The following is a 20,096-nucleotide window of genomic DNA, read 5'->3' as shown; positions in this document are numbered from 1 at the left end:
ATCAATGCTTATGTTGTGTTGGTTCATGAAATAATGATAAGAGAAAGGAAAATAAAAAGAAACTGAAGTGGAAAGGAATATAAAGGCAATAGAGTTTGAGGAATGATAAGGAAGTTGGGTATGAGGAAACCCTAAAGACTCGTAGCAATAGAAATAGAAAAGTATGTAATCGTCAGGATGAGGGTGATTCACCATGAGTTAAATTGATGGTTGAAGGCATAAGAGATACATATATTTTATCCCCTGTAAGTTGGGAGGATTTGAGGAAACCTTGAGATAGTTCGAAGGATAAATATTGAGACGCAGATAGACTGAGGAGACAAGGAAGTAAGAAATTAGGAAAATTGGATGAAGGAAGTGACCTTCAAGAATGTGAAGTGTAAGACCGGTGGCTTGATACCCAGGAAGGGAGATGCCAGGTATGAGAGATATCCCAACATTGAGATGACTGTTGAGATAAACAACAAAAGTAAATACAGAATTATTAAGAAGAAGTTCACGTTGAACACGACCAATATCTTCCAGAACATCCTTGTTATCGTTACCAAATCAAGCAAGAAAAGTAGATAACCGTAGTTATCTTTTGGAGGCCATATTGATTGACCTCATTTTGAATACAAATGTTATTGTGAAATTAGGCATATACTATCGAGGTGGGAATGATTGAATAAGACACCCTTATCAGGGATATATGACTTGATTTATCCATGGAAGGATGCGTGTACCTTTTAAAGGTGGAATTAAGGATAGAACATCGGTAACTTAAAATGAATCCTAGGGGAATGCATAAAGGTTGGCATTTCACCCTTAATAGGGATAGTATGAGTTTTGACAGTATGAATTGGAAAGGATTAAGGTAATAACAACCTTTAAGAATCAGTGGAGAAATTTTTCAGAAGTATATAGACAATGATTCTGGTATTAATAAATGGTATCTTGATATGCCATGTATCTAGGGAATACAGGAGGAGCGATTCAAGGATAACCTTAGAGGTTTAACAAGGAGAAAGGTAATATTCAAAATTCTCAAGAATAAAAATGTTGATAAAGGAAATATGACGTAATTATAATGATGCCAAGTGGGGCACGTGTTAAACCACGAGAAAGTATGGATCGAACCAGTAAAGGTCGAAGTTATTCAGGGCAATTAGGGCCTAAGATAAAAGATGTTCTAAGTATGATTGAGAGTCAGTCGTGACAGTGATTAACCTCTAAAGACTGAGGCAATAACTTATGGAAAAATGGTGATATTTTTTTTACTCATCAGATTTTAAGGAAAACATGTTCACATAAACAGTGATTGAAATGAGGTAGAAAATTTATTTGGAGGTGGTTAAATGACATTGACTGTAAGGAAATTTTACTATCAGAAAAGGCCAAAGAGGTGGCCGACACTTTAAAGGTAAGAAGATAATTATAGGCGCTTGTGCCAAAAGAATACAGTGATGATGGTTAAAGCTGTGAAGGTTGTATTATGGTTTAGAAGATTGACATTCCTTCTGATGACTGTGCAATACCCAACCGTAATAGTAGTTGGTAAAGGTTTAATTCGTGTAATCGCCATGAGCGGGCTATCTATCTCAGAAGGTACTATCTTGAGATAAGCCAGGACCATATTTCAAAAAGGACTAGACGAACCTTTGAGTTAAGTCTTCTATTTAAGGCATATGATTAAGAATGGTATTAACCTGCTATCGTTGCTTTGATTGAAACTCTTCTGCAATTTTATCTGCTTCATGTCATGAAAGTACGTCAGAATTTGGAGTGTTCTTCATGAATTATGAATGGTGATTATGTTAACTCCTTAGAAGAATTCTATACGACATGTATGGACTCCGTATGGTTAGATATTAAGATTTCATGGAAAGTGAATGACGACAGTAGGTTAGTGGGGACCATAGTAATGCAGCAATGATTCTGCGAGTAATGAGCTGATTACAACCGTGAGAGTTGTATTGGAATGGATGTTGAGATTGAGTACCACTAATCGGGTCATGTTGACGTATAAGTTATCTTTGATAAAAAAACTAGGTCAATTATTTACCTATTGAATATCTATTCCTTCTTATCAATAGAGAGTCGTATTACTATACGAGGAAGGTTGTGATGCAAGCATAGAATTCTAGTAACGATGATGTCTAGAATGAGATCCCAGGTTCGATTTTCGAAATCGAGGGAGTTTCAAATGTGATTGTGTATAAGCTCGAGGAAGAGCATGGGTCCATAGAATGATGGACGGAATAGCAAATATTTAGGCATGTGAAATACGATGCTATAATACTTGATGTTGATATAAATACTCATATGTTTCGTTCTCCTATGACAAACCTCTATAGTTCAGAGGTAGGTTCCAAGCCAGATATTTTGTGGCAGTATATTTTTTTTCATATATACAAATTTCTTCAATTCGTTCTTTTCTCTTCTTTTCATTTCATGTAAGCTGAGAAGAACAACCCTTCCAGAAAGGGGAGGTATTGCCGAATGACTATCTATCTGTGTGATAGAAGCCTAGTAGGATACCATCTATTGTTTAATTGCTTGTCAAGTACTAAAGGCTGGCCACCTTCTGTACTAACTATGCGATATAACAAGTGTTCATAATCATAGTGATCTCTCAACAAATTCCTTTACTTCTATATGATTGATCAAACTTTGAGAAATATAAACATCTGAAAAAGGAGTAGTAAAGTTATGGTGGTATTCAGAATGGAAGCACATTCGTGATACTAAGGTTGACGTGGTTATTAAAAGGTTATAGAGCGCTAACAAGCAAAAGTATAACCAGTATAATATTAGGAACGGAAGGTAGTAGCGATTACGAGCTGGAAAAGAATGGGTATTGAGAAGCAAAAGCTATAATGCTAGAAGCTATGATGAGAGTCTGTGCAATAGACTTGAAAGAATTTAGAATGATCACTTAACGCGGATTGAGTTTTCTTACGACAATAGATCATATGTCATTATCAAGATGTCGCCTTATGAGATCCTTGAGGGAAGACGATGTCGATCTCCCTTATGTTAGGATGAAGTTGCAGAGCGCAAGATGCTCGGACCAGCAGTGGTCCAAAGGACCAAGGATATAATAGATCTAATCAGAAGACGGCTGGTAATAGCCCAAGATGGACATAAGAAGTATATTGATTTGACACGAAAGGACAAAGAATAAGAAGTAGGGGACCTAGTGTTGTTATAGGTATTCCCTTGGAAATGATGGATGAGGTTCGGAAAGAAAGGAAAGCTAAGCCCACGAATTGTTGGACCCTTGGATATATTAAGACGTATTGGGAAGTTAGCATATGAGCTAGCCCTACCCCTGAACATGTAGCAAGTTCATAATGTGTTCCACGTATCAATGTTAAGGAAGTGTAATCCGGATGCCAGATAATAGGGGCATATGAGCGCATAGACATGCAACCAGACATAACCTAAATGGGTCAACCAGGAAGGGTTATAGATCAAAAAGGAACGAGTGCTTAGAAGAAGGGTTATCATGCTAGTCAGAGTTTGCGGCACAACCACAATGTGGGAAAATTGACTTGAGAGTTAGAAAGTGCAATGCTAAGAAAGTATCCCCATTCATTTTCTATCTGATTCCGGGACGGAATCCTTTTAAGGAGGGGAGACTGTAATAACCCCAATTTTTGGAATTTTTGAAACCTTGATGAATAGTAACTTTTGCTGACTATGCTGATTAAGAAAAATTATCAGACCACGCTATAAAGGAGTACTGTTATGGATATTCTAAGATCGTATTAGTATTCCATAAAGTAAATAAGTGTATGTAAAGATCGTCAGAATCCAATTCCAAACACTTTGATTTTTCTCGAAAATCCACCAGATACCGAAAGAATTGAGTATAAGGTAACATGATTAAAGGGATTTAAATTCAAGGATTATAAGAGAGGATTATAAAAAGGAATATAATGTATTGAGAAAGGTTAAGGGAACCCAAGTAATAAGATCCCGGGTATGATCCCTCAAACGATCAACGAGAAAGAGAGTTAAGTGAACCGTAAAACAAATAAACGTCCAAGGGGCAAGCACATGCAAGTAACATGAGAAGGAAGCTTCTAATATAAGCTAAAACATTTGGTTAGAAGCAAGGTGACATCATCACACCACAAGAATGAGACATGTGGCAAAGTAGTGATGCAAGCAATGACATAAGCAAGTGAAAACAAGATATTTAGCCAATAATTAACCACAACCATGCATTCTTTGCACAAATATCAAGGCAAGACAAGCAAGCAAAAGCTCTCCCCCATTTCTTTCTTCTTCCATTCGGCCTTTTCAAGAAATGAAGAAATAGATTTTCAAAACTCAAGTTCTAGGCCATGGAAAATTACAAGGTTTGTTTCCTTGGATCCTATATTTCATAACTTAGTTATACCATGAGTTTAAGATCAAGATTCCATGGTTTGCATAGCTAATCCACTCATCAAAGATGATGATGAATAGTAGTGAATAGTAACTTACTTTGATTTTCTTGATTTTCATGAAAGCTTAAGGTTGATTAAGCATAGATCAAGGTTCCTTGAGGCTTGTTAGTGACTACCCACTCTCCAAGGAAGGTATAAACTCTTGAACCCTTAGTTTTAAGTTTGGTTTGTTTGGATGATAATAGTGCTTAGATGAATGGGTTTAGTTTGATGTTGATGGATGTTGGATTGTTGTTGAATTGGTGATGATTTGGTGTAGTTTAAACTTTGGAAATCGTTAGGTTATAGCCGTCGTAATGCCCGATTTTCTATAAACTGTTTTGTGATTAACTGTTGGACCCGAACACCCACTTCTATAAACTAACCACTTCCATGCTTAGATAGGTTATGTTTCAAGCTTCGTTTTGATATGTGGTTTGCTTGAATCCGATGTGCGGTTTAGGAGAAACGACCGTTTTAAGTAACGGTGTTTCGCGAACGAACCTTTACCCCTCGCCTTACTTTGAAACCTTGGTTAAGGCCCTTAAATGACTAATTGGAGCATGAAACATTTATGTAGAGTGTGTTAGGCAGTTGATAAGACACTCACGAAAGAATCGCCTTAAAACTCATAATGGGTAAATTATTAAAAATGGTGGAGCCGAGGGTACTCGAGCGACTTAAGTAAATCGTTAAGCGCAAAACGAGCGTTAGAGTCTGAGTTGGTTAGAGTATAGATTTACAAGTGACTTTGGTTTAATTCCAACTTACTTGTTGCTTATAGGTTACCAGACTCGTCCCGAGCCATTCGTAACCCCCAGTCGCTCAGGCAAGTTTTCTACCCGTTATATTGTTGTTGTGATGTAAATATATGTATATGCATTATCTTGTGATAAGTGCATGATTGTTATTAGCAAATTTTGCGATATATTGGAGCATGCTGATATGGTATATATGCATGTCTGTTTCATAATCTTGATATCTAATTGTTGATTCAATTGCTTATAAGTTGCCTAATACCTATGCTAGAGATAAGCAGTAGTTGCGTATACCCTTAGTATAGGGGACCCAAAGGTGAACATATTTTCTAAACCGGGAGACGATGTTCCCGAGTATATTATATATATATATATTTATATATATATGAATAGTTTTTAAAACTATGAATCAAATAAGGTTTATTCGATAACTTTATTTTATTATTGAATATTATTTTGAATATTCATTCGAGGGCTTATGACCCCGTTTATTTTATTATTGAATATTATTTTGAATATTCATTCGAGGGCTTATGACCCCGTTTATTTTATTATTGAGTATTATTTTGAATATTCATTCGAGGGCTTATGACCCCGTTTATTTTATTAATGAATATTATTATTTGAATATTCATTCGAGGACTTATGACTCCGATTATTTTCAAATTATTATTCTTAATTTTATTAAAGAATAATGTGTCGATAATCAAACTCACTTTTGATTATTCAAATAAAGATAGTACTTTTGTATAAGTATATCTTTGGTTATTTAATATACATTGCAAGTATAAGTTTTAAAACTTCTACTCCAATTATTTTTATAAAGATTATTCTTTATGAGAATATTATTTAAATAATAACGTTCAGATATTTTCTAATAAATTGGGACTGATTTATTTCATTAAATCAGCATTACTCCAAACATTCTTTAAAATGTTTGCGAGTCTTCAAAATGATTTTAAAAGTTAGAGCGGATCCCAAAACTCATTTTTTATATATTTAAGATCTTCCTTTCAAAGTGGATTTAAATATTCGCTCAAAACCTGAGGGATCCGGCTCTGTGGTGTGTTTTATATTCGCAACAAGCTTGCTATTTTGATAAAAGAGTTTTTGATTACTTACCCAATACTCGGGAAGTAAAATTCTTGGAACAAGTTAATCCATTAACAGGCATCGTCTGGGAAATATCGGTGAGTTTTTCTTTCCAACTAGATACGACTTCTTGGTGGAGCCGTATCAACAAGTTTCTACTTGGGGAAAGTGGGGACGAGCTTTACATTTCAGAGTCATGGATTTCATCTGAACTAGGAGTGGCGTAAGTGGTCGAGTGGCGCCGGCCCAGCCTAATTATATTGGCCCAAATGGCCTGGAAGTTCCGCTAAGACGGTCCATTCCTTAGGAGTCCAGTGTTCGGTTGACAAGTAAATCCGACAGGTTCTCCTCTACATGTAGAAAATGGTGGGGTTGCACTACTACGACTGATCATCGTAAGTGGTCTTCCTGGCGTGGCAAACTCCCGTAATGAGTTCATCATCCAATTGGATATTTCTGCAACACTACCCAGAGCACTTCGATAGAAAGGCTACAGTTGGGCGATTGTTGAGTGTTGGCAGGGTCGAGTTTTCAAAATGATGTTTGCATCAAATGAAGTATCTCGTAACTTCATTTTATTTTGAAGATATTTTAAAGATTGATTCTATACAAGTTTTGTCTTGTAGCTTAATCTATGGGATGAACTATTTATACATTAAACTGTGGTAGTTCAAGTAGTATTCGGAAAAGATATAAGTATATTGGAGTATCTTGTAACTTCATCTTTTAAACTTATATCTAGTAAATGATTATCTTGTGCATGTCAAAGATTTTCAGAAAAACGTTGAGACAAGGTTAGATATATGAGATCACCTTGAAACGATATTTTTATACAGTTATAAACTGGAACTCTGTGTATATTATACATGTCAGAGGATTTCAAAGATTGTGAAAAGTATATATGTATATATATACTGAATATTTTGCGACTTGGTCGCGTTAAGATATCAGCTTGGTTCATTTCTTCTGGACCAAGACTTTCATGAGTACTATGAGAATGCTCATATATTGTTAATTATTATACATATTATTTCGGTGGGCTTGTTGCTCACCCTTGCTTTCTTCTTTCATCACACAACATCAGATAGACAAGATGAACAGGACCAAGCTCCCAATTCACGAGCGGATAGGAAACGTTCCGCAGTTTCCTATAGGCGTTGATGTCGCTGTAGCTGAGGTAGGAACTACCAATAGGCTAGGTTTTCAACTTTTGATGTACCAGATTTATGTATATATATGAATTGTAATAATGGCAAAGAAATGTAAATTTATTCAGAAAACCTTTTAAGGTGTATTGGCAGATAATTGTGGAATAAAACGACTTGTGATTATTTTTGGATATTCATCTCTGAGACTATAACTTGTGGTGTGTGTGTTTATGGTGGGGTCACAGTACAGAGTAGTTGATTATTTATTAAGATTGGGTGTTATTAAGGAAAATGGAACTCGTGACAACCCGGATCCCCGACCCCGGATTTGGGGGTGTTACAGGTTTGGAAATTTTTCTTCTTGTTTTTCTTCAAAAAACCGTGAGCAAGGAGATGGGGGGAAGAGAAATGAATGTGTTTGCTTGGTTGCTTCCTTTTTGTTTGTTAATTAACCTTTTACCATGGTAAAAGTTGTGTGGCTCACAATCAACCAACCAACCCTTCCCATTTGGTCATGCTTATGTCATCTACTTATGTCATCTTTTTACACTTGTCCTCCTCTTGTTGGTGTGATGACATCATCCTCCACTAACCCCTTTGATTAACTCCTAATTACTTGGCTAATGATCGCTGATCTGTTATACGGTTCGCTTAACTTTCGTTCTCGTTTATCGTTTAAGGGATCATACCCAGGATCTTATTACTTGAGTTCCCCTAAACCTTTCTCAATATTTTATATTCCTTTTATAATCCCCTCTTATAATCCTTGAATTAAAATTCTTTTAATCATGTTACCTTATACTCAATTCTTTCGGTATCTGGTGGATTTTCGGAAAAAATCAAAGTGTTCGAATTTGGATTCTTACGATCTTTACATACACTTATTTACTTTATGGAATACTAATACGATCTTAGAATTTCCATAACAGTACTCCTATATAGTGTGGTATGATAATTTTCCTTAATCAGCATCATCAGCAAAAATTACTATTCATCAGGGTTTCAAAAATTCCAAAAATTGGGGTTATTACACCCAACCCCGGATTTGGGGGTGTTACAATTAGGACATGAATTTAATTGATCCAAATCAAAGTCAAAAAGTGAAACTAGCAAAATCATGTCTTTTATACAGATAAAAGAGATATTCCATTCTTGCAAAATATCAAAACTATATCCTTATGGAATATATCTCTAAGGCAATATGATCAAAGAAGAAACATCAAGATATGATATTTCTTAGATCTGTGTTGCAACAGAAATATGGCAGCAAGCTCGAATAAGGAATATATCGGAAATATTCTGTAGAGGTCTCGTGCTATATCAAAAATATTTAACTCTTCGCTCTAAAATATATCTATACATATTTCAAAAGAGTTTTTATTCAAAGTTTATTAATATTCAAGGTTGGAATATTAATATCAAGTTCTGCAACTCATTTATGAATACTTATAGTAATTTTCTCCCGTTTCGTAAAATCAGCATTTCTCGGAGAAAATTATTCAAAAATACTCAAACACATTTCCTTTCATCCAAATATATTTTATATATTAGGAAATATATTTTAAGTATTTATACAAGTCAAAACTTTGGTCAAAAGATCCATCTCCTTCATCTCAAGACCAACGATATTTTTATTCGGAAGAAAGACTGACATAACAGTTTCATTTTTAGATAAAATACTTCCACATGCTAGAATGACTTGAAATTTGGTATGGATCATTTAAATGGTATTTTCTAAGTATGGTAAAAATTTTGTAGCATTCAGAGAATTTTTGTCCGGGCACAAAAATCGAGGCAGTTGGTCCCACAGTTGACCACCTTTGACCTAGTTACCATTGAATAAAGTTGACCAAAACTTTCAGGACATCTTTTTATATTATTTAAGTATTTATCATATTTTTTATGGTATTTATTTAGTAGTTTTTAAGGTGATCATAATTAATGGTGTTTAATCCTTAATTAAAGTGATTAAACAATGATTAAAAGAAAAGAAAAATATATATTTAATATATATCAGCTGAGATTTGAATGAATATTAGCTTGTGATTCCTTCCCACTTGAAAAGAAACACAACCTACTTGCCATGTCATCAATCCATGTGATACACTCCATCCACCATTCATTCATTCTCAAATCTCCACCATTCAATCCACCCAACTCCTCCTATAAATAAACCCCCACCCCAACCCATTTTCTTGAAGCTAAATAGCCACAAAGTTGCTGGGATTTTTTCAAGAAGTGCTTCTCCTCATCTCTTTCAAATTCTATACACACACTTCTTCTGAAAAATCTTCTCTCTCTTCAATATACTTACATATATACAAGGTTTTTGAAACCCAAGCTTAGCTTCACCCAACCAAGCTTTATTCCACCAAGTGAGCTCATCCACTACCACTTCCCGGCCTCCCGAAGGGCTGCCCAAGTTCGACCAAAGTGCCAAAATCCGGCGAATTTTTCCGGCGAACTTTTCCGACCGTTTTTCAAAGGTGGTTAGTTTTAGATTCTTATTTGAGTTCTTTGTATTTAAGCTTTGTACTTAACTTCTCTACTTCATCTTAAGCTCTAATACAAGCTCTCTTATAAAGGAAGTTCTTTGGGAGAACTTAGATTCGAACTCGGAATTCGAATAAGTACTTGATCTTCACATAAATCATTCCAACGAGAAGATCTAAAAGGAAAAGTACTTTTTTCCAAGGGGAGATTATATTTGACACAAGTACGAGTTAGCCAATTATTTCTTGCACTTTAATTGGATCTTGGCTAACATTCATTCGTGCTCATAAAATAATTACGAAGTTTAAGTGTAATCCTTTCTAGCATCTTTAGTGCTCTCCGGGGGATTATTACTTGTCTCATATAAACACTTCGTAATTTGTCAAATCTTAAAACGGATCGTACGAGTTAGACAATTCCTTAACGCTATTTAATTGGATCTTGTCTAACTAATAACATACATATAAAATATTACGAAGTAAAAGTGTAATCCCTTCTAACATCTTTAGTGTTCCGTGGGATTATAGCCTGTTCCATATAAACTACTTCGTAATCATCCGTTAAAATTAAGGACGAATCAAATCCACGAGTTGGCCAATTAATTTACGCTATTTAATTGGATCTTGGCTAACACATATCGTGTATATAAACAATTACAAGTCATATCGTATAAGCCCCTTCTAACATCTTTCAGTGTTCCGTGGGGTTATACTACGATATCTATAAAATACTCGTAATTATTCGTCCAAACTTCGAAAGCACAATCTTAAGCCAATTACTTGCACTTATTTAATTGGATCTTGGCTAAGACTCATAAATCTTATAAACGTGCTTGAAGTTAAAAGTGTATACATTGACCTTATAATCGTCAATATACAAGTATACCTTAAAACCTTAAGTTGATATACTTAAAGGTAAAATTACAACTCCGAGGTTGTAATTAAAGTATTCTTCAATCTATAAATATATAATCGAAAGAAGTAGAATACTAAAGAAGTCATAAGCCATAAGTGCTTAATATAAAAAGACTTCTTATATTACTCCACCTATCTATTTAATCTATAAAGGAGTAATCATAAAAATACTTGGACTACTATTTATTATCTTAAGTCAAGTGTTCTTGTTTTGTTTAATATTATTATTTGAATATTATACAATTTGTGGGCTAGTACAGTAACATACTACTTCAAAACAAATCTTTTCCTACTTGTTTTTTTCATGGATTGTCTTATTAGTTTTGTAGTGAGGTGAAGTGACGTGAGGTGATTCTCGTTCTAAGACCCAAGTCCTAGACGTACTAACGGGGAGTTAGTAGTCTTCGCACCGTAAAGAAGAGGAAAGACCCAAGACCGGATCACTAAGATCCAAGACCGGCAAAAGCTAAGGAAACCAAGTTCACACAAAGGCTCTACAACAATTTTGAAGAAATAGCGGGGAGTTATTGTCTAAGATAAGTTGTGTAGGTATTACATTTATTTTGAGGTGGTTGAAAGAGATGTGTCCTAAGTCCAATCATGTATGATGATTTAGGAATAACTATTATGTAATCTGTTTTGATTTCATTGATATTAATAAAAGACTTGTTTTGGTTTTATATCGGGCTTTATCTATTTAAGTGTTTAAATAAGATATACCATAGTTTAGAGTAAAGCATTTTATGGATTATGATGAGATCATAATAATGAGACCTAAAAGATGATAACTCTGAACTTAAATATTTCCTGGTCGTAGGATTACTAACTGATAATTAGTAATCCGCAAAGATCGGTACATACTATACTTGCTTCATTATGAAGGATGTATGTTCTCATAGATATTTGTGTGGTGACACTATAGCTAGTATGTAGGTGCTTATTATAAAATAAGTTCACTGAACATGACTCACACAGCTGAACAACTAATGGAGTTCACTCACGTGTCAGCAGTTGTTCACATAGTGATAGTTGTACAAGTATCCTTAGATTTGAGGTCATCATAGTCATCTTGTGTACACTGAACTATGCTTTGGTTTAGTTCTTAGTCTCCAGGGACAATTATAAGGGCTCTACTGGGTATAGGAATTTGTACACGAAGATAGTGTATGATCAATAAAGGATCTACCCCTTCCAGTGAAAGAAGAGAATGTTCAATGTTGATCCACTTATGCTAGTTCAGGAATCTCTGGCCAGAGTGAATGAAATTAGAAAGGAGTTTCTAATTTACATTAAATAGAACTAAACATAGTGAATGGGAAAGCAAATGATTAAATAAGATAGGCTTGACACAAGTTCCATGCCTTGTATTTAATCGTGTGACATTGCAGGGTAGAAGGAATTGATTATACGGTAACTATTCACTGAATGGTTTCTTGGTATTCTAAGCAGTGAATTCGTATTATCCAGATAGTCGCGATATGCTGAGAAGTATCCCTCACGATGTAGAATAAATATGATTAATTAATTAATCATATTTAATGAATTAGAGAATTTATATAAATAATGATAAAATAGTTTTATTATTATTTATTTCTACTACCGGCTTAATATTGAACCTACAGGGTCACGCCATAAAAGAAAATGATTTAATGGTGGAGGAATTAATGAATAATGGCTGATAATTATTTATTTATGTAATAAATAATTAATTGGCAAATTTAATAATTGATTAAATGAGATTTAATTGATTATAAATTAATTAAGAAAAAGTTCTTAATATTATTAATTAAGAATTTAATTTTTGGAAATTAAATCAAGTGAGAGAATTATTTCTAAAGTGTTTAGAAAAAAGATTAATAATTAAAAGGTGTTTTAATTATTAGTTAATTGGTTAATAAGAATAAAGGGTTAATAATAATAATATTTTATGGGAAAATTTTCAGCTGAAAATTTTGTCTATAAATATACTATTATAAACCCTATTATTGCTTTAACCTAAAAAGTTAAGAAAACCCTAATTCTCCCACCCCTTCCTCCTCCATCACATTGATCTCTTGGTGGATACCGGTGGAGTGCTTCACACTTGAGGAGCAACTGCTAGGGATCTCCGCTCGTCATTCTTGGATCGCTTTTAAAGGTTAGAAACGATCCCTTATGATTTAATCACGATTTGTATGCCTTTATTTGGATTTTATATCAAGAAAATTATTTTACCATGCTTCCGTGATGTATAAAATCCTTCAATGGTATCAGAGCATAGGTTGTATGCATATAGATCTGTGATAAAAATTTCAGGATTTTATGATCTTGTATGAATTTATTATAATTTTTGTAATTTATATCATGGATTAATTATGATTGATTAGAAATTGTTTCTCAAAATTGATTTGACTATAGATCTGGGTTCTACAAGTGTTGTAGATCGTCTGGGTATTTTTTTCATAATTTTCTGATGTGTGGATTAATTAATATGATTTTTTGAAGTTGTTTTAATTAAAATTCGTAGTTAAATATATGTATATATAGTATATATATATATATATTTGTTTGCTGCTGGAATAAAGAGAAAGGTGTTCTGCTGTTGCTGATTGATGGTGGCACGATTTTCAAGACAAGGCGACGGCAGAAGCTGACAGGCGCAGAAGCTGCACGCGGGGAAAAGGGGTGTCGCGCATTCCGGGAATGCATTACACCCTGTGGCGCATTCACGGAATGCGTTACACCTTTTAATGGCTTAAAAGGGTTGTAACGTATTACCGGAATGCGTTACAGGGCTTGTAACGCGTTCCTGAAATGCGTTACAGCCCATCTGTTTTTTTTTTAATTTGATTTCTGGGAGTTTCGTAACTCCGTTTTGGGCGTGCAATATATCGTTGGATTCGTTTTTCCGAGACAGATCTAGTGGAGTGGGCAAATGTTTTTTATATATAAAACTTTTGAACTGTTTATATTCCCGAAAGTGTTTTAAAGTTGTTTTTAACTGTTTTAATTACTTTTAAATGCCTCATGTGATACATAGAGATGTATAATGCTTAGACTAATATGCTACATAATTTAACATGCCTACCTTTACATTTATTCATGCTTATATATGTGATATATGCTTAACTTATCATGCGATGATAGATTTAGGTGAACTTAATTAACATAAGGCGTATGTTAGACAATCTAGTATAGTGAAATTGTTTCATGACCTTAATATAAATATTATGAATACAATCATGAGATTCTTGTGTTTATGAAACACGTAATTGAATATGAATTTTCAATATTGAGAGAAAGGATGATTCTGTCAACAACAGATTTCTATCTGTAAGAAAGGGGTATTAAGTGACGCCTCTTGACAATGCTCCCCCCGATCTGGGAATCATCTGATTATCGATTATTGATTTGAAATATTTAATTTAAAAGGAAAAATATCTTTATAATATGATTATGATTGTAACGTAATATAATCCCTCTAAAATTAAATAATATCAAGTAGTAATTGGCCAATGACACAACGGGCTTGTGTCGGTCAAAGCCTTCCAACATGGTAGAAAGTAGTTCTAATTTTTGAATCATTGTCGTTTCGTGCTACAGCCGAGGGCTTTGATTTCGAAATAAGAAATACTTGTCTATTACATAGAGATGTGTGCATTGAATTAGAATCTAAAGGTCGTTACGTGTTGCAGCCGTGGACCGTTGGAGACTGATTCAATTGTACGAAATGTTGGGTTAGACTTGACTTAGAATATTGAGTCTGTCGTGCTACAGCCGTGACTCAATTATTCAAGAAGCTAAATTTTTATTAGGGAATAACATAAGATGTAATTGACAAGAGTTGTCTGCCTATTGAACATCACATGACGTTTCGTGCTACAGCCGAGGTTGTGTGATGGAATGTAGGATCCCTATTCCCACTAGCATTATGAATGCTTAATTTTCACTTAGGGGTTGTATAAATTAGATAAACTAGTGGGAGCCATTTATGAATAAAGACCCGATTCATATAGTGTTTTGAAATGAAATTGAATATTTGTTAAGTGTTGTTATGTGTTCATCATTTACAGATATGCTAGTCCTAATTTTGCTGACTGGCTTCGAAACTTGAGAATTGTTCTCAGGGTTGAGAAGGTTGAATATGTGCTTGACTCACCTAAGCCTACTGAACCTCCTAGCGATGCACATAATGATGAACATGTTGTGTATCGTAAGTGGATAGATGATGCAAATATTGCTCAATGCATCATGCTAGCTTCCATGAACATTGAGCTACAGAAGCAACATGAGCATATGGATGCTCACACTATCCTTATGTATCTACAAGAGTTGTATGATGTGGCAGGGAGGACAGCTCGATATGAGATATCGAAGGAGCTGTTCGGTTGTAGGATGTCTGAGGGATCATCTGTGAATGACCATGTACTTAAGATGATCAATTTGATTGAACATCTTGGACAACTTGGTTTTTCCATGGATGGGGAGCTGAGCCAAGACTTGGTCTTGCAATCACTTCCGAGTTTGTTCTCACAGTTTGTTGTGAACTTTCACATGAATATGCTGGATGTCAACCTGCCTGAACTCCACAACATGTTAAAGACTGCGGAATCGAATTTTCCCCCTAAGAAGAGTTCTTTTCTTCTAATTGGTGAAGGTTCCAATCCTAAAAAAAGGAAGAAGAACCCTTCCAAGAAGAAGAAAGTAGGTGAGAAAAAGCTGGTTCCACCAAAAGCTGAAGACCCCAAGAGCAAAGCTGTTTGCTTTCACTGTAACAAGGTGGGGTACTGGAAGAGGAACTGCAAGGTTTACCTTGCATAATTGAAGAAGAAGAATGGTAGTGAGACTACCGCTTCTGATTCAGGTATATTTATGATCGAAGTTAATATGTCACTAAGTCAAATTTCTACTTGGGTATTAGATACCGCCTGTGGTTCTCATATTTACAATTCGTTACAGGGACTAAAGGGAAGTAGGACTCTTGAAGAAGATGAGGTGATTCTACATATGGGCAATGGAGCAAGGGTTGCCGCCATATCTGTAGGATCATTTAGTTTACATATGCCTACGGGCAAGATTATTATTTTGAATAATTGTTATTATGTTCCCCCTATTGTGAGGAATATCGTTTCTATTCCTATGTTGGATTTGGATGGTTTTTCATTTATTATTAAGAATAATGAATGTTCTATTCTTAGAGATAATGTTCTTTATGGACGTGGTACTTTAAATAATGGTCTGTATGTATGTGATGTAGAGCATAATTTGCTTCAGATTGAACAAACTAATAAAAGAAAAAGGGATGATGAAAATCTCAATTTCTTGTCGCACTGCAGACTTGGTCATATTAGTGAAAATAGACTGCGGACATTGCATAAGGAAGGGTTACTAGACCCCTTTGATTTTGAATCATATCCTACATGCGAGTCTTTTCTATTGGGTAAAATGACCAAATCTCCATTTAGTGGACATGGAGAGAGGGCTGCAGATTTGCTAGGATTGGTACACACAGATGTATGTGGACCAATGTCTACACAAGCCATGGGTGGATTTTCATACTTCATTACTTTCATAGATGATCGATCTAGATTCGGGTATGTGTATTTGATGAAACACAAGTCTGAAGCCTTTGAAAAGTTCAAAGAATATAAGCATGAAGTGGAGAAACAAACCAAACATAGTATTATAACTCTTCGATCAGATCGAGGTGGTGAATACTTGAATGGAGAGTTTCTAGATTATCTCAAAGAAAATGATATAGTCTCCCAGTGGACTCCTCCATATACTCCACAGTTGAATGGGGTATCTGAAAGGAGAAATCGAACTTTGTTAGACATGGTTCGGTCTATGATGAGCTATGCGAATCTTCCAGTATTCCTATGGGGTTATGCATTGGAAACCTCATCATATTTACTGAATAAGGTGCCTTCCAAATCTATTCCTCAAACTCCATATGAGATATGGAAAGAAAGGAAACCGAGTCTTAAACACGTTAAGATTTGGGGATGTCCAGCTTATGTCAAGAAAGTTGACCCAGATAAGCTGGAATCTCAATCCGTAAAATGTAATTTTGTGGGATATCCTAAAGAGACTTTAGGGTATTACTTTTACACCGATCATCGGGTGTTTGTCTCCAGACATGCTACCTTCTTGGAAAAGCAGTTTACTACGACTATGAGATCTGGAAAATGGACGTGAAAACGGCCTTCCTCAATGGGGAACTTGAAGAGGAAGTGTATATGACACAGCCAGAGGGTTTTCTTTCCAAGGGAAATGAACACCTAGTGTGTAAGCTGCTATGAACCATATATGGTTTAAGGCAAGCTTCTCGTAGATGGAACATCCATTTTGATGAGACAATCAAAGAGTTTGGTTTTATTAAAAACATAGATGAACCATGTGTCTACAAGAAGGTTAGTGGGAGCGTGGTAACATTTCTTGTATTGTATGTGGATGACATACTTCTTATAGGAAATGATATACCGATGCTGCAATCAGTCAAAGTATGGCTATCGAAGAACTTCACCATGAAGGACTTGGGAGAAGCATCCTACATTCTCGGTATGAAGATCTATAGAGACAGATCTAGAAGAATGATAGGTCTTACACAGGGTACATACATCCAGAAAGTGCTTAAAAGGTTTAGCATGGAAAACTCCAAAAGAGGTCTCATACCGATGAGCCATGAAGTGTCCCTTTCCGAAAAGATGTCTCCTAAGACACCTGAGGAAAGAGAGAGCGTATGAGTAAGATTCCTTATGCTTCAGCAATAGGATCTATCATATACGCGATGTTGTGTACTAGGCCTGATGTTGCTTATTCAATTAGTGTGACGAGCATATATCAGTCCAATCCAGGTGAAGACCACTAAAAAGCAGTGAAGAACATCCTTAAGTACTTACGAAGGACTAAGGACATTTTTCTTGTTTTTGGTGGTGAATCTGAGTTAAAAATAGAGGGTTATACTGACTCTAGTTTTCAATCAGAAAGTGATGATAACAAATCCATGTCAGGGTACGTGTTTACTCTGAATGGTGGTGTGATTAGTTGGAAGAGTTCCAAACAGTCTACAACGGCTGACTCCACAGCGGAAGCAGAATATATAGTTGCAAGTGAGGCTGCAAAAGAAGCGGTTTGGATGAGGAAATTTGTTTCTGAGTTGGGAGTTGTTCCTAGCATTGAAGAGCCTATTGTGTTGTATTGTGATAACAACGCAGCAATAGCACAAGCCAATGAACCTAGGTCTCATAAAAATTCCAAACATGTCCTGCGGCGCTTTCATCTGATTAGGGAGATTGTTGAAAGAGGAGATGTCAATGTCGAGAGAGTTGACACACATAACAACATAGCAGACCCTTTAACAAAGCCACTTTCTCAAAGTCACTTTGATTGTCATAAAGACAAGATGGGTATTAGATACCAGAGTGATTGGCTTTAGTACAAGTGGGAGATTGAAAGAGATGTGTCCTAAGTCCAATCATGTATGATGATTTAGGAATAACTATTATGTAATCTGTTTTGATTTCATTGATATTAATAAAAGACTTGTTTTGGTTTTATTGCGGGCTTTATCTATTTAAGTGTTTAAATAAGATATACTATAGTTTAGAGTAAAGCTTTTTATGGATTATGATGAGATCATAATAATGAGACCTAAAAGATGATAACTCTGAACTTAAATATTTCCTGGTCGTAGGATTACTAACTGGTAATTAGTAATCCGCAAAGATCGGTACATACTATGCTTGCTTCATTATGAAGGATGTCTGTTCTCATAGACATTTGTGTGGTGACACTATAGCTAGTATGTAGGTGCTTATTATAGAATAAGTTCACTGAACATGACTCACACAGCTGAACAACAGATGGAGTTCACTCACGTGTCAGCAGTTGTTCACATAGTGATAGTTGTACAAGTATCCTTAGACTTGAGGTCATCATAGTCATCTTGTGTACACTGAACTATGCTTTGGTTTAGTTCTTAGACTCCAGGGACAATTATAAGGGCTCTACTGGGTATAGGAATTTGTACACGAAGATAGTGTATGATCAATAAAGGATCTACCCCTTCCAGTGAAGGAAGAGAATGTTCAATGCTGATCTACTTATGCTAGTTCAGGAATCTTTGGCCAGAGTGAATGAAATTAGAAAGGAGTTTCTAATTTACATTAAATAGAACTAAGCATAGTGAATGGGAAAGCAAATGATTAAATAAGATAGGCTTGACACAAGTTCCATGCATTGTATTTAATCATGACATTACAGGGTAGAAGGAATTGATTGTACGGTAACTATTCACTGAATGGGTTCTTGGTATTCTAAGCAGTGAATTCGTATTATCCGGATAGTCGCGATATGCTGAGAAGTATCCCTCACGATGTAGAATAAATATGATTAATTAATTAATCATACTTAATGAATTAGAGAATTTATATAAATAATGATAAAATAGTTTTATTATTATTTATTTCTACTACCGGCTTAAAATTGAACCTACAGGGTCACACCATAAAAGAGAATGATTTAATGGTGGAGGACTTAATTAGTAATGACTGATAATTATTTATTTATGTAATAAATAATTAATTGGCAAATTTAATAATTGATTAAATAAGATTTAATTGATTATAAATTAATTAAGAAAAAGTTCTTAATATTATTAATTAAGAATTTAATTTTTGAAAATTAAATCAAGTGAGAGAATTATTTCTAAAGTGTTTGGAAAAAGGATTAATAATTGAAAGGTATTTTAATTATTAGTTAATTGGTTAATAAGAATAAAGGGTTAATAATAATAATATTTTATGGGAAAATTTTCAGCTGGAAATTTTGCCTATAAATATACTATTATAAACCCTATTTTTGCTTTAACCTAGAAAGTTAAGAAAACCCTAATTCTCCCACCCCTTCCTCCTCCATCATATTGATCTCTTGGTGGATACCGGTGGAGTGATTCACACTTGAGGAGCAGCCGCTAGGGATCTCCGCTCGTCGTTCTTGGATCGCTTTTAAAGGTTAGAAATGATCCCTTATGATTTAATTACGAGTTGTATGCCTTTATTTGGATTTTATATCAAGAAAATTATTTTACCATGCTTCCGTGATGTATAAAATCCTTCAGTGGTGACCTTTGTGTTACGCACCAAGACAAATACTTGTAAAGGGTGTAAAGGCTTCTCCGCCTACTAAAGGAGCGAGTTTATTATAAGGGAAAATCCTGAGTCCGGGAGAGGAGCTCGGGGACTGGAGTAGGGGTGAGCAAATCTATTAGAGGTTGCGCCATCGCGAACCAGG

Source organism: Apium graveolens, chromosome 5 (assembly GCF_009905375.1).
Source record: "Apium graveolens cultivar Ventura chromosome 5, ASM990537v1, whole genome shotgun sequence".
In the NCBI taxonomy this organism is placed as follows: domain Eukaryota; kingdom Viridiplantae; phylum Streptophyta; class Magnoliopsida; order Apiales; family Apiaceae; genus Apium; species Apium graveolens.
The sequence above is the reverse complement of the archived record's forward strand: the minus strand, read 5'-3'. Positions refer to the sequence as shown.